We start from the raw sequence: 15,625 nt of genomic DNA, 5'->3' as shown, positions 1-15,625 counted from the left end.
CTTCTGCGTCCGAAAACTGAACGAAACAGAGAGGTGGCAGAACGAACGATGGAAAAACGAGCACCGACTATTACTCCCCTCCTTTCGCACGGGGTGTGTCGATTCCCTCCCCCCGTGTGTGGATCCCGTGCGAGAACGCGGTGGTCCGTTAATGTTTTTTTTTTTTTTTTTGGTAACAAACGGCGAACAAGTAGAAAACGAGAACGCTCCGCGCGCGAGAGAGTTTCCTGTAAATTATTGATGACGACGATTGTGTATGTTAATTTATAAATTATGTTGTGTTTACGAATCGTGCCAGAATGGAACAAAAATATAATTTTTCAACGAACCACGCACAGATCTCTGTTATTTTCTTTCCATCGATCATCCCCCGTTATGGTTATTGTTTCGTTTGGATCTCGTACCTCTTTCGTTTGGGTTTTTTTTTGGTTTGTTTTTAGCGCATGAATCCGATTCGTTTTGATCGTCTGTGGTGTTTTTACACGGTGCCTTCCGTCTTCGTACAGCTGCGAGAGTCGCGAAGCAACAGTATACATATCATTTTAAGGCTGAAGTTTTTCGGTAACGTAAGTATACGGAAAGGTTGAATATTTTTCCAATTCTAACGAAGGATCGTCTTTACACTTTCGTGTATTATGAGAAATGCGTATCGTGTTTATGTGTGGGTTCAGTGTTGTGCAAACGAATCGCGATTGGTAATTCGAATATATAGCTTGACTGACCGAGACTGGGACCACTTTGCGTGCAGGTGCTGGAAATCACGTAATCGCACAAGGATGTGTAAGAACTCCATTTCGATTGTGTCATTTAAACGAGTCTTTAATTATTTTACTACAATACTCTTCTGATTTGGAGATCTTTCGTTGTCCAAACTTCTTTCCATGGGTCCCAGCCTCGATCGGGCAATTAAATGATTGCTATGATGTAATGGAAATTCGAATAACGAATATAAAAGTAAAATCTGAAAAGATACAAAATTTTAATTAACATATGAAAGGATAATTATCTTTTTGTTTGTTTCGCGACAATAATCGAGACACGGTTGATTAACTCGAGTTGCGCACAGCACTGCCCCGGAAGTCTCACGCCCTATGATTGTAAATCGACACGGCCTTTTTCGAAGGAAAGGGCTCAAACAGATCTCGTGATGTCCCATTTGTATCCCGTTTCTACAATTAACGAGTCGATAATCCTTGTATCTGTACATCGAAAGAGAAACCGAATCTGTATGTTGCTGCACACTTACGATGGAAATATATATACACATTAATTGTTTTTACAATTGACCACGATACCTGAGAATCTTTACTTTATTTATCGTTTTTCGTTTCAGTTTTTATTTCGAGAGTATATACTAAATCCAGTTGAACTTTTAAATGTTTTTTTTTTTTCAAGAATATTGTCGTGGGTTGCGGTGAAAACACCGTTGGAAATTGAAGAATTGAGATTATTATTAGCACAGGATAAAAGGCGCCGTTCACTTTGATAAAGATTTACAAGAGTTAAATCACACCTGGCGGAATCTTAATCGTAAAATCGGACAGGAATAGATTTCCAAAGGAATATTTACCACCGCTTATCCTTTTATAGCTATGGCGGTGTCATATTTTATATCACTGCTATAACCATAATCCTTAACTCTGCTGGCAAAGGTTAATATCCACCGCACGGGTAAACGCGACACCGTTAATTAAGTACGAGTTCACAGCACACCCAGGTTTCTACGTAAAACGAACTGGCGATCTTTATCGCACCAATGTCAATGTGTCTTAGAATAATACATATCTCTGAACGGGTCGGAGAGACTGAAAAATTGTAGGAACCACACGAACTGCTCCCTGAGATGAAATTAGAAAGTAAAAAATTCGAGAAACTTCGAATTGAATTGTTTGAATGTGGGATAATTGAAATATTTATGCAATCCTTTCTCAAAATTGACTTTCCTTTTTATATTTACTTTCTTGTTGCATTTATATATCACCGAAAGTCAATTTCAGTTATATTTTCTTCTTAAGAATGTTTTTGTGAACAGACATTTAGTAGGGTAAACCAACCAGTAATTGACTGCATACCAGTGAATGACCATTAGGCAAGAAATGTAAATCATAAATTTAAAAATTACTGAATTTTTATAAATGTAGCGTTATTGCACTTTTAATATCCCACATTTTTAGTTTAGCGTATTAAGCAAACATTCATAGTAAGTACAATTCTTATTAAAAATATTTCAGAAATATAGCAGTCATTTACTGGACTTTTACACCTTTTGCACTTTATACATAATTTGAAAAAAATTACGATAAGGATAAGTAATTGTTTTTATAAAACTTTCAAGAAAACATATAATTGCAATTTCAACAGCTGTTTTGTTATAAATAAATACATTCAAGTATTAATCTTAAACGTTCAGAAATTCAACAATTCAGTCATTCACTGATTGGTTTACCCTATCACACTAAGATTTTTCTGGTATTCATGAAGGAAACTATCAAAGGGGAAATAAATGATCAGAAATGAAGAAAGAGGTTTAATATCCATGTGTTCTGTCATACAGTTATAGGTTATAGTGCTTAATAGCAACGGTTATTACTTTCTAACAAAACTCCAATTTAGCCATTCAATTTCCCGTAATAATGTACGCGTTTATTTCTTCTCAGTTTGAGTTCAATTGTGTACCCTTTTAATCTTTTCGACACCGTTATACAATAGACGAAGGCCCAAATATTTGGTCGGCAGCCGGCTCCATTTGCGCAGCACTACCGAGGCGAAGAACAATATCGTCATAAACTTGTACCGTTGGTTGACTCCCGCAACCTCGGCACGGTCAAGCTAAACTTGGCCACGTGTTTTTAATTATTTTCAGGTGTGCGTTTCTTTCTGAAGGAACCTCTTATTCCAACCACGGACCTCAGAACATCCGAAAGATATCCCTACTCGCTCAGAGTTCAACCAATAAGAATTCGTTATTCAGGAAACGTTTTTGACAAGCATAGAGATGCGTCTCAATTACGGAGCCTCTGTATTAAAATCATCATTAAAAAGAAATACATGTATAAATACATATAAACAACATTTTTTAAATTAATTTTAATTATTAACTAATAATATTCAAAGTAAAAAACGACAATTTTAACATGTCATAATGGTTTAAGTATTTATTAAAATATGTGCATTACGCTTTCGGTGATTTCATAGAATTTCTTGGCCTAAATATTAAAAGGCTATGCTTGTAAGTTAAGAGCCATATAACAGAAGGAGGAACGACCATGATCTAGTTCGAATGCTCTATCCAATGAACAATTATTTACAAAAAATTCATTTTTCCAGGTAAGTAATCGAATCACTATAACAACATAGTCGACTATCAAATGGAGATACAGAGTAACTGTTAACCCCCCGGAAGTCGCGGTTGATCTGACAATTACACGCAAAAAATTAGTTTGAAAATGAAAATGTAGATGAAAACGATATTATTGAATTGCGTTGAAAAGATTCAAGATTACTTCTACGTCCAGTATTTTTTGTTTGTTTTTTTGAAAATACAGAATATTAAAATCGAGAAAAGGACGGCGCCCCCCGGAGCATTAAACAACCTTATGTTTCCGTGAATATTTATAAACATACACGCACTCTAAACAACCAAGTGTACATGTACCTTATTCGCGGTTGCAATACGATTAGCATGATCGTTCGCGTACATACACGCCAGCCTATCCTTCACCGACAATGAAGAAAAAATAAAAAAAAAAAACAGCCACAAATTCGTGTACTCGTCGAGAACATCTGTTTCGCGGTTCCGAATGGAAAAAAGGAACAAGCGTATGCAACAGCGACGAAAAGGGTTTTCGCAATTGACCGATCGTAACAAGGACGGAGGTTTCGTTCGACAACGTGCTGACTCGATACGTTTCCACCGGGCCACGTACACCATTCGAAAATAAAACGACTCGCCGTATGTGTTCTCGGCTCGAAAATATTATTCTGGGCGTTCTATCGATGATTAATTCCCGCGATGCACGCGATCGTCAGGTCGGAGCGGATTTCTGCACGCCGCCGCGGAACATCCATGTACATGATTCGCGTGTACGCGCCACGGGACCGTGAGTATCACGAGACCGCGGGTTGCAGCCCGTTTATTTCCCTCGCCGTTCGTACCTGACCGACCCGAAATTGAAAGTGAGAGCATAGACGGGGGATGTAGGATAGAGCTGGTGTGCAATGTGGTTTCCTGTCGGCGCCACGGCCTTTTAACCCTTGTGTGAGCAACCAAAATATCATAGTTTAGTGATTTAGGGTTAAAGTTGCGGCAAACGTTACCTACAAATATAGTTTTATGGAATGGTACAGCAAGAACTAATTTGTATATTTGTTTTGTGATTCGTGGGCTTTGTGTGGAGGATTGGTGGGAAGGAACGGAAATGTTTCTTACATGTAAGATTATATTTCATACAGTTTCATGCAGTTTGTAATGAATTATACTATTCTTTGCGTATAATCATGTTTTGTTGGTTCTTTAATTATACATTTATTAAGAATATCAATGCTCTGAATATAGTAGATTTAATGTGCTAGCCACGGAAAAGATGGAGGATCATCCAAGTCCTGTTACGTATATCCCACGATGGAACGATGTACGTGGTTGCAGTGTTTGCTGAAAGAAACAATTACAGGTAGTTAATGCTTGTTAACGTACAAAGTTTATTCAGTTACTAATTTAAATTATTTAACCCTTGGAAGACGGATCCGTCGAAGAGGAGTAAAGCGAATTAATAATAGCTTGACATGCATAATAAGTGTTGTAGTTTAAGTCTATTAATTATGATGTGGTTCAAAATCTAATGATCGTTTGAAACATTCACGATGATTGATGAAATGATTTAAGTCTAACTCATAATAACCTAATGCAGTGGTACATGCTTTGAGGTTGTAGACAATGTTGGAACATTCGATGGAATAACTGGTTCGGAAAATATTTTGAACTATACAATATACATAGAATACAAATAGTAACATTCAATTAGGTGAATAGATTAATAAATTACATTAAACAAGAAAATAGACATTAAATAAATTAACGGTAGGTATATACAGTAAATAAATAAAAGTAAGCAAGGTGCTACTTTAGCAGGAATAGTGGTCATCGAACACCTGTAACATGTAAGAGGTTAATGATAAGACGTAGAAGAGATGTGAGAAGTATATGTATACATATGTAGATTAGACCACCCCACAGCTCGAAAGGGACTGCAGATTTTCGACTTATAGACTGGATGATTTCTTCTAGACAATGGGGATGACAAACTGGAATGTAGATCGTTATGTATTACCAGGTATAGTTAACTACGCATTACCTGATTTTTCCTAAAGTCAGAGTTGAATTGTTTTGCCGGCTAAAGGTTCCTTGAAGGGCGCCAATAGCTGGTATGGCCATGGTACAAGGTTAGGTCAATAAACAAAACATGAAAAACACCAATTTTCCAACAGTATATTTAAGACATGTTTTTTATGTAAGACGTGTTTATTATAGTCTAAGGAGATATAGTTTTAAAAGGTCTACATCCAAGGTATAATTCCTGAAAGAAGCATGAACTCTAATACCGGTATTATTACAAGCAATCAGTCTGCGTAACGTAAATCATCTTTCTGTCGGTAATAATTAAATCGAGCCCTGATAAGAAAAAAAAAACAAAGGAAAAAGACGGAAATATCGGTCGAGAGGCTCGAAAAATTCGCCGAAATTATCCCGGCCCGATCACGAATCCCGCACATATTTCCTTCACCTTTCGACCCGAGTCCTTAAATCTCGCCGGTAGATTATACACGTTTAATTATGGGATCGATTACGGCCGCCGCGAGATATCTCGATCGATACACCGGCCCCCTCGGGTTTCTCGTTCATCAAAGCGGCTTTCTGTTCTCGTTAAATCAAGACCATGACTTCCGACTTCAGCCGCAATCGCTCTATTTGATCGGTATCGCCATTATCGGGGACGCCCATCCGAATCTCGTTTAAAAACATCGGGATCGACGGTTCTCCGAGCGGCGATCAAAAGTAAAACGGTAAAGGAAATGGAAAGGCCGCATATACTTGGTTGCTTTTCCCGTTCGAAATTGCGGTCTCACTTATCGCGATCCGGTTGATCGACGCGACTACTTAACATCCATTCCGTTGCCCATTAAAAACGTAATTTTCCTGTCGGCTCGAGCGATCTTCGACCGTTCACGTAGCAAGAACAAAGCGGAGATGAGGCGAATACTCCTTATCCGAGCGAGTTACGTTAAGTGTTACGATCTTGTCAAGAATCGTTAAGTGTTATAAGCTCTTGCGTTCTGAACGGTCATCCGAAAGTTTACATACGGTGACTCGAAAACGCTGGTATTGTATGTATACGAATTAGGGGAATGATTAAAATTAAAATTTCCTTACATTTTACATCCTTATTTTTACACTCTTGAGGCACTAATTTCAATAATTTGTGATTTGTCAACGAATTTCATTAAACTTCTTAACATTTAAGGTCTCTCTATTAATCCCTTAAGAGGTCACTACATTTAAGAAAATGTGTTAAAATAAAATATCTTTCATTTTTCATTACTTTATTATACACTGCGTGGAATAACTACAAAACCACTCTAAAATTGTTAATTCTTATGTATTGTGGGTAGAATAAAAATGAACCACTGTTTTTCTAGGGATTATAATGTCTCCTTTTCTGAAGAAATATTCTTTCTTAACATGATTTCAGACATGGTACACTTGGTTCGTTTTTATTTTAACTGTAATACATAAAGGTGCGTATCTTCGTATCGTATCACCATACGATAAATTTTCACACAAAACGATGCAACGCTTGTCAAATAAACAAATGGATACGCACCTTAAGAATTGATAATTTTAGGGTACTGTTGTGAACAGGGAAAGGAAATAATTCAAAATTACTTGTTTAAAAAAATTGTCCTTTATTACGTAGACTCTACACTCTACACGTTCGAGATTGTTGGTTGAAGGAAGAAACATGGCTAGCAGGGAAAACGGTATTGATGATTTCTATTTTAGGGGTGTGGAATAAAAGAGACTTGGATTGATCATTGAAAAGCAGGGATGGTGTAGTTGGAGATGGTTTGGATTTTTAAAAAGGAGACGAAGAGAAAGTTTCCTGACGACCATGACTAATCTGCTTGTTTTCGACGAAGTCACGAACGGTTGGAAGGGACTAAGGGTACGAGTGGGTGACAATATCCAGATGAGCTAAAATGTACTATGTAGTAGAAAGTTACGAGGTATCTAACAGTACTTTTATATGTATGCCAAGCAATGTATAAATACTTATAAAATCGTATCAAAAATTATTATCCAGAGAAAAATTCCATTTTTTACTATTTCATATTTACCAACACGTAATAATACGTGAATAGTACAAAAAGGAATGTTACATTTTCGTCAAACGTAATCCGACCAGGATGGATTTTAAAGGATTAAAACCTTAGTTAAGATTTGTATCAGGATAATCTCATGGTTCGATACCTTTACAGGCTACTAAACATTTTATAAATCCGTTCTCTCATTCTGCCCGATCATTTCGATCGTACCGATCGCAAATCCCCCGGAAATTTCGGTTGCAGGAGATTATTTCCCGGTAGTCGAAGGTGAAGGGCGACGCTCGGCGGCGAATAAAAGCAATAAGAAAAGAGGGGAGGCGGGAGAGAAGGAAAGAGAAAGGCCGATAGTTGTGGTGGTGTGTTTGATCGCGCAGAAAAAGAGCATCGCGACAATCTCCGATGTTCGAAATTTTACGAAAAAGCAATGCAGGTGACTGTGTGCATTAAAGGGTGTACAAGGTCGTTATCGCGCGAATGCATAATAACGTTCGGGTTGATTTACGTTACGCCCGGGATTTCATGTGTATATACATCTCATTATACCGCGGGTATATTATACGCACGCGAGAGGATCGGTGTGCACCGAAATAGGGCCTGTACGTGCATATCCGACGGGGTCGTATCCTGTTCCACGGGCGATCGATGGGCCGGATAAGTGGTAATGGAATAATCGACGTTTCGTGTAAGGGATATTCGGATAATCGGGTATCCGATACGCCGATATCTCCATAACAATATCCGGTGACACAGCATTTTTTTCCCCCGAAAAATATTCCACGCTGTCGTTCGGTATCGGGACGATGAACCGTCACGAAACGGCGGGGGGACCGTGTAATTGGATTAACGGGCCATAGTCAAGGGCTTATCTTAATCGTGTCCGGCAAGTTGTTCATCGGCGAATATTGCCGTTCGATGTTCACGCCGTGGCTCCTGTGAATTTGCGAGAACGCCCTTACCTGAGAGCTGTCGAATCGATTGGATTGTTATTCATTCGTATCGTTCCGTTATTCCGAATTGTTTGCTGGTACCACTCATCAGTGGACGATTCTATGTGAAAAAGGACGTCGGAGATATGAATTTTTTTAATATGGGCTTTTCTTTTTGAGAAAATGTTTTGTGAATGATCGCAGAAAATGTGTGTTTTGGGATATTCTTGGCTGAGGTGTCTGTCTAATGCAGACTGATTCTACTTGTAAGACACATTGATGCTGATACGGTATTGTTTTCGAATAACTATTTTTTCTATTTAATGAAATTTGAATCTGTTGAAAGAGTTTTTTGCAATACTGTACAGAACATTTTAATAAATAGTCATACAATATATTATATCATGCAAAATATATACATACATAGGTACATGTAACGCAAAACAACTTAAAGATATATCTACTCTTTTCTTATAGTGTTAAATTACAGTTTTTTTTAAAGGTGGGGAGATAAGGTTACATTTCTCTATAGTAGGTTTGGAGAGTAGGGCGTTGCACGAGCTTTTCGAATAATTTTTTTTCTGTTTATATTAAATTATCTACGAAAATGAATGAGACTAGAATATTCTCAATGGGTATGAATATTAACGTAAGTACAAGTAACTAGTACTAAATAACATTTTAATGCATCCGTGCATGATACATTTTCATCATTGATATAATTAAAAACAAAGCTTAATATGATTGAATTTTATTAAGACTACCAATAACTATGTAGTCTACTATCTTTGTAAATCAGAGAGTGATATATTTTATAATAGAAATGTTTTTTTCGAACTTTCATTGAGTAAAGAGGAAGTAAGAAGGTGAAAAATCATTATCAATATAAATTAAGGTGTATAGATCTTTGACTTTCAAAGAAACGAATACTGGCTTTGTCAAGAAATAGCCGGTTACTTATTTTAGCACACGTAACATTGTACATTTATTTTTTGATGGAGAAGAAAATGTTAATTCTGATATTATTTTCGTTCGCTTTTAACCAGATTGCTTGTCGTTTCACGTTTACGGTGATCGAGTTACATAGATTGTACGTATTTCTTCGTCTTCAGTGCTTTGATATCGTTCTCAGATACGCCGTGGAAGAAGACGATCTAGCTACCTTAGAAAGAACGTGACGATACTACGGTATCCTAGAGAGTAGGAGACGAGGGAGCCTTGGAAAACTGCTGACAGGCCATCGCGAGGAGGGTCATCCACCTTCAATCTTCCCTCAGCAGAGTTTCGAGATCGGTAACTATATCCTGTCTTTACACAACAAGAGTACAGAGGCGCCTGTACATTTTATAAACATGTAATTTAATCAGTGTCACCGTAACGCCTGCAAATAAGTAATGAAGATAGTAGAATAGTTCGTGGACGTTGCAGATAAATTTATACTGGCTAACGAATTATTATTATCTCCAACGAAAAACTAAAATTTTTTCGTTAATTATCCTATTAATGTCTAAGTATTAACGGACCAATTTTGTTATTATTTGAAAGTCCACCGAATAACAATGTTTTGAAAAGGTGTCGACTTTTGCGAAAAATTTGTCACCAATTTGTTTATAAATCTCACAAGAAACAGTTTTTCACAAAATCATTCGTTAGTGTTTTAGCGTTGAAATATAATTAACGAAAAAATGTTATCCTTTGGTTTCAGATAATCCAAAATCGAGTTTTGGGGTGTATCGTTTGATCCTTAGTGAAAAAGACCATCAGCTCAGCACCATATGACAACATTTATGATAATTTTTTTCTAATTTTTATAAATCTTTTCATTAGTTTATAGCATGTTAAAATAAAATGCAAAATCGCAATTTAATTAGATACTTAATTTTTTTACAGTCCACACCCGATATTACCTGCTTTTTCGGGGGGTCATAGTAGTCTAATCCCTTAAGGAGTCATTCTACTTGGACGGTAAAAAAATGAAGCTCTATGTATATGTATATTTAGGAATTTTTAGCCCAGTAACTACGATATATAATCACATTCATCTTGTTAGTATTTATTGAACTACTAGTTAATAATATGTTTATATTATATAAATTGCAATTTTTTAAATTTGCAAAAATAATTTTATCGATGAAAGTGATATTTCAGAAAAAAGGTGTATCTCCATGGTACAAATGATTTTGTAGCTCAGACTCATCAGAAACATAAAATTCAAGAAAACTCTGAATTAATCACTTTTATAAGTGTCGCTATCGCAGAAAACAATGTCATGTTTGTATCTTTCATTTATGATACTTTTTACATAATAGAATCACCGAAAAAGTACTTTTCTTTAACTTCTTTACCGGACCCACGCCATTTTCTTATGTTTTAAGATAAATTATTTATTGTACTTCCTATAACAGCAACTCATACTAATTAACAATCTTCTCGAATTTTTTATTTCAGATGAATCTCAGTTGAGAAATCACCTGCACCATGGAGATACCTTTCTTCTGAGATGTCACTTTCATGCTAAGACAAAACATAAAACAAAATTTGTATAATAAAATTATTTTCGCAATTTTTTCACATTATGTAGAAATAGTTCAATACATACTAAAAAGATGCTGTTTATTATATACTGTACTCACTAATGAAAAAACTCTAAACATAGTTAAAATCTTTACCGACGATTGACGTATATATGCGTCCAGCGTAAACTATAAATGTATGTATGCACTGTAACTGTGTATGTATTATCGCTACCGAGTGATCAGCGTCGAACCGTTCCGTCCGTAAAGGGTTAATTTCTTCGGCCGTCAAAGTAGGATGACCCTTTAAGTAGTTTTAAACCCGTCTCCTCCGTAGGAAATTATTCTAGAAATTCTAGAAGGCTGTAATATATCGATTGCAAGATTGATTTAAGATGAAAAAGATCCACCAGCAACATTTCTGCATCTCATCGAAGGTCCAAAGTGTCCTTACAAGACCTCGAGACGATCTTTTCCGCGCGAGCGTCGACACGATAGGCGGCGTGACGCGCGGCGCGATTCTCGCGATCCGTCCCCGTCGTTCTCTCGCTTTTTCTCCATTGCACGCCGACGCACGCGCGACGCTGTCCTCGCGGATATAAATTATTGCTGAGCCCCCGTTCCGGCCGCGGGCAAAAAATCGTCCGTTGCCCATTAGAAATTATAAGTGCTGCCGGTCGACGCGGCCTCCTCGGCTCCCAGCCGTCTTCTCTCCTCCTTTTTTCCCTCCCCCGCTCGCCACCCTTCCCCCAGCGTCCTCTACACCCTCCCTATCGGCTGGCCGCCTCTTTTTCTTCCTCATCTTCTCTCGATCAGCCCGGTGAACCGGCTGATCGTACTTGTCACTGGTCCTCGTTCCACCCACGCCACGCCACGCTCGCCTTTCTACACGGCGGACCGGTCCAACTTTTTGTCCCGACCACCTTCTCTCTCGCATTCCCCTCCCTTTCCCCTCTCGATCACCGTTTCCACCCGTTTTCTTTTCGTCGATCTATTCATCTCCTCGACCAGCCCATTTCTCTTTGTCTCTTGAGCCAGACGCCCGTCTCACGGAAATATTATCGATCGAGTAGGTACCATCGAGATCCCAGAGGACCGAAATGAGTTGTCGCGATTCTGGATCGGTATCGTCATTCGTTCGTTACGTTCTGTTGGGATTACGAATAGTGTAATTGTGGTATCTATGTGTTAGTTGTAATTTTGGTACCTATGAATTAGTTGTTATTTTGGTAGATATGAGTTAATTGTCATTTTGGTACCTCTGAGTCAGTTGTAATATTGGTACCTCGGAGTTACTTGTAATTTTAGTACCTATGAGACGTTTCGTTCGGGTTCGATTAAACACGAGTAGAAGAGTCATTTGTTATTGGTCGTTGCCGTAACTTATAATGAGCACGATAGAGACTGTACTTATGAGTAATTCGAATACGATTAGTATCGATTGTTTTTCCTGGTAGTATTCAAACACCATCGGTGTTACGACCTAACGCAGGTAGGAAATGGTCGCGTCTTGGGCCGCCAGTACGCCCAGCAAACCGCCATAAACGGGGATTCCTGGACAGCTAAACATCACGTGCAAAATATTTACAGTCCCAAGACTATTGCTTTATTGTATTTCGGCGCTGACTTCCAGGAATCCCAAAAACAATACATACACCAAGCCCCACTTCTTTCACCTCATACTACCATTTCTTCCACAACCGACACCAACCAAAATCTTGCATTTTCCACCAATCACAAGTCGATCCGTTGCAGCATGTGTCTATGCGTACAATCGTCGGGCAGAACACATTCAATCGTTAACAAGAGCACATCGATCAGTCGGAATACATACACAACTAGTACACACATGCGCATACAGTACATTGTTACATTTACGTTTATATTGGAGTTCAAGTGTGTTACAAGATCGTGTCGAATTATTAAAAATCATACAATTAACCATACACTATCACACTATCTTTAGTAACAAGCTTCGCGGCATTTAATTTACCAACGAACAGTGGCAAATCGCGAGTACACCGTAACCAATCGGTTTTGTTCGATGTCGCGCAACTATTCGTGTGTGAATTTTTATGAAGTGTCGCAAGAAGACAGTCCAGATTCGAGTGCAAGTGCTGTGTATCAGTTTTCTGGCAAGAAGGTAACATTGTATTTTTTATGGCGATTGTCCGGTTTCAGGCGTTTCTGATTCGAATCTCTAACTGTTAATAACTTAAAAATGTAGCCTCCAACACGATTTCGTTTTATTTTTACACGTAGAATCGACCTTTCAAAGTTTCTGACATCAGTAGCCGAACACTTATGTGTATACGTGAATATCTGAGAAATCAACAACGTTGGAGTAATTATGAAAAGGTTCAAATAATATTCATGAGTATCTTCTATTTTTGTTTTGAAAGAATTGGAACAACAAATCTGATCAGGCCTGGATAGTTCACTTGGCTTAAACGAATTCGTGTCTCGGGCCATTAAGCCACGTGACCGGCTCTCTTCCAACGGACCTTGTTCTTGTTATTACAGACGTCGGATTATTCAAATACGACGAACGCTTTGGTCGTGGACAAGTCGGATTAGTGACATGAATCTTTGTACTAATAGAAACTCAATATAGCCGAACATTTTACGATTATGCTCGCCGCCGATTCGTTCAAACATCACAAACACTTTTTCATAAATATTTCGTAATAGTTCTTGGATATAAATTGTTTCGTAATCATATAAATTAACATAAACTGACACAGTCTAAGCGTAATAGTATCTTAGAATCGTTCTATATAATATTGACACATACAGACCACATCTTTAAATCCCTCAACGGAATTGACACTAGAACTATCAAAGTCTTCAAAATGACAGATTTTAGATTTCTTGTCTTACAGGTATAAATAGACTGCGGATTATATGCATTTATAACCTATTGGGCATAATAACATAATAAGGGGTAGACTTTCATCAGAAGCAACGAATTTTCTATTTTATTCTTCAGCCAATAAGATACTTAAGAGATGAAGGAAATTCCTACATTTGCTTGTGTATTTATAAATTACTTTATAAAATATCATTTTGCATAAAAATCCGCAGTCCAGTATTAAAAATCATAAAGGTATTTTTCTCGGAATTTATGTTGACCTTTAATGTATTCTAGATATTATACAATACATCAAATTATACTGATTATATTATACAGGGTGTTTCCAAAATGGTGGTACAATCCAAAAGGATGTGATTCTACATCCAAAAATAAATCGAAAATGTAGAATAACATTTTTTCGCATAATGCTTCGTTTGTAAGATGATCAATTTTCAGACATGTTAGGCAAGTTCTATTCAATTGCACGTGTTTTCAGTAGATATTCAAATTCAAGTTTCTCCAAAACGAAGAATCGTACGAAACAATGTTATTCTACATTTTCGCCCTATTTTGCCATGTAGAATCACACCCTTCCTGGTTGTACTACCATTTCGGAAATACTCCGTATATTACTATACCATATGTTACAACACAATTTAATTTAGTATACATTTAATGATGTAGTTCTAGTGCTAAATTAACGAAAGATACATTGTGTCAACTGAATTTTATAAATAAAGGTTTTCCTAACTTTTCCCTAAGTCGAAGTGAAATGCTATTCTGCTGGCATTAATATTTAACTTCCACAGTGAATACAGAATTCCTCTTTCTTCTCCTAAACCAGCAACAATATAAATTTCGGGAGCACAGTTACGAAAAAGGTCGTAATATCATAGGTTAACTTCTACCGCAATTAAATGTTTTTATGCAAAACGACATTTTTTAAAGTAAACTTTCAAGACAACAGCTAAGGTAGGAATTTCTTTCTTCTCTCAAATATCTTCTTGGGTTCAGAATAAAGTAGAAAACACATTGCATCTAATGAAAGTTTTTTTCTATTGTATTACACAAAGCCCTATTGGCTATAAATGCATAAAATCCGTCTAGTTATTATACATCACAGGATCCAAACGTGGGTGCTAAAGAGATCTCGTTCCTGGGAGGGGGCGTTCTAGTTATCGGTATACAAATTATATATACTGACTATATGACATCTAGTATATAAATAACAATTTCCCTTATTTTCAATCTAATTCTTTAACATCCAAAGGTAATACGCACAACTACACTTGACAATTTTTATAATAGAGATAGTTTACCCGAACGGGCCTGATCATCAAAAACCTTCAAAAAGGGTCGGGTAACTGTTACAGACCGTTCAATTAGTAGGAACACGTGAGAAGGAAATATGTCGAAAGTGATCCCCGAGAAATTCGCATCCTCCGTTGCGTTTCGACGCGTCGACAGTCGAATGCTGGTTGCTCGATTACGCCGACCACGGTGATCTATCGACCGTGGATACGGCATAACGCCGCGACGTCGCGGCCACCACGGGCATAGTCAGCGTCCGTCGTGAATCCCGCGGCGGTGGCTGGATACCACGTCGATGTCGTGCGCCTTTACTTTGTCCTCAGTTTGTCATGAATGACAATTTATTGGGTCCGCGCGTTGAATGGGAGCCCAGTCCGCGATCGTGGCCCGACTTGTATGGGTATCGATGCTCTCAACGCGCTTGGCATCTTGGCTCTTGGCACGGAGTCGAGCTCCCCTTGGAATCGCTATCGAGAGCCTAGAACACTCAGGGGAGTTTGTTTGGTCGTTTTCTGACGATCAGAGAGAAGCTTTTGTGGTTAACGCGCTATAGTGTTTCAGGTCTTACAAATCGGGATGCTTTTGAACCCGCGTGGATAGAAACTAGACGCTTTGGCGATAGATGATGGTTTAGCGCGCTT

Source organism: Dufourea novaeangliae, unplaced genomic scaffold (genome assembly GCF_001272555.1).
Source record: "Dufourea novaeangliae isolate 0120121106 unplaced genomic scaffold, ASM127255v1 scaffold65, whole genome shotgun sequence".
Classification (NCBI taxonomy): Eukaryota; Metazoa; Arthropoda; class Insecta; order Hymenoptera; family Halictidae; genus Dufourea; species Dufourea novaeangliae.
This window is presented reverse-complemented; position numbering follows the sequence as displayed.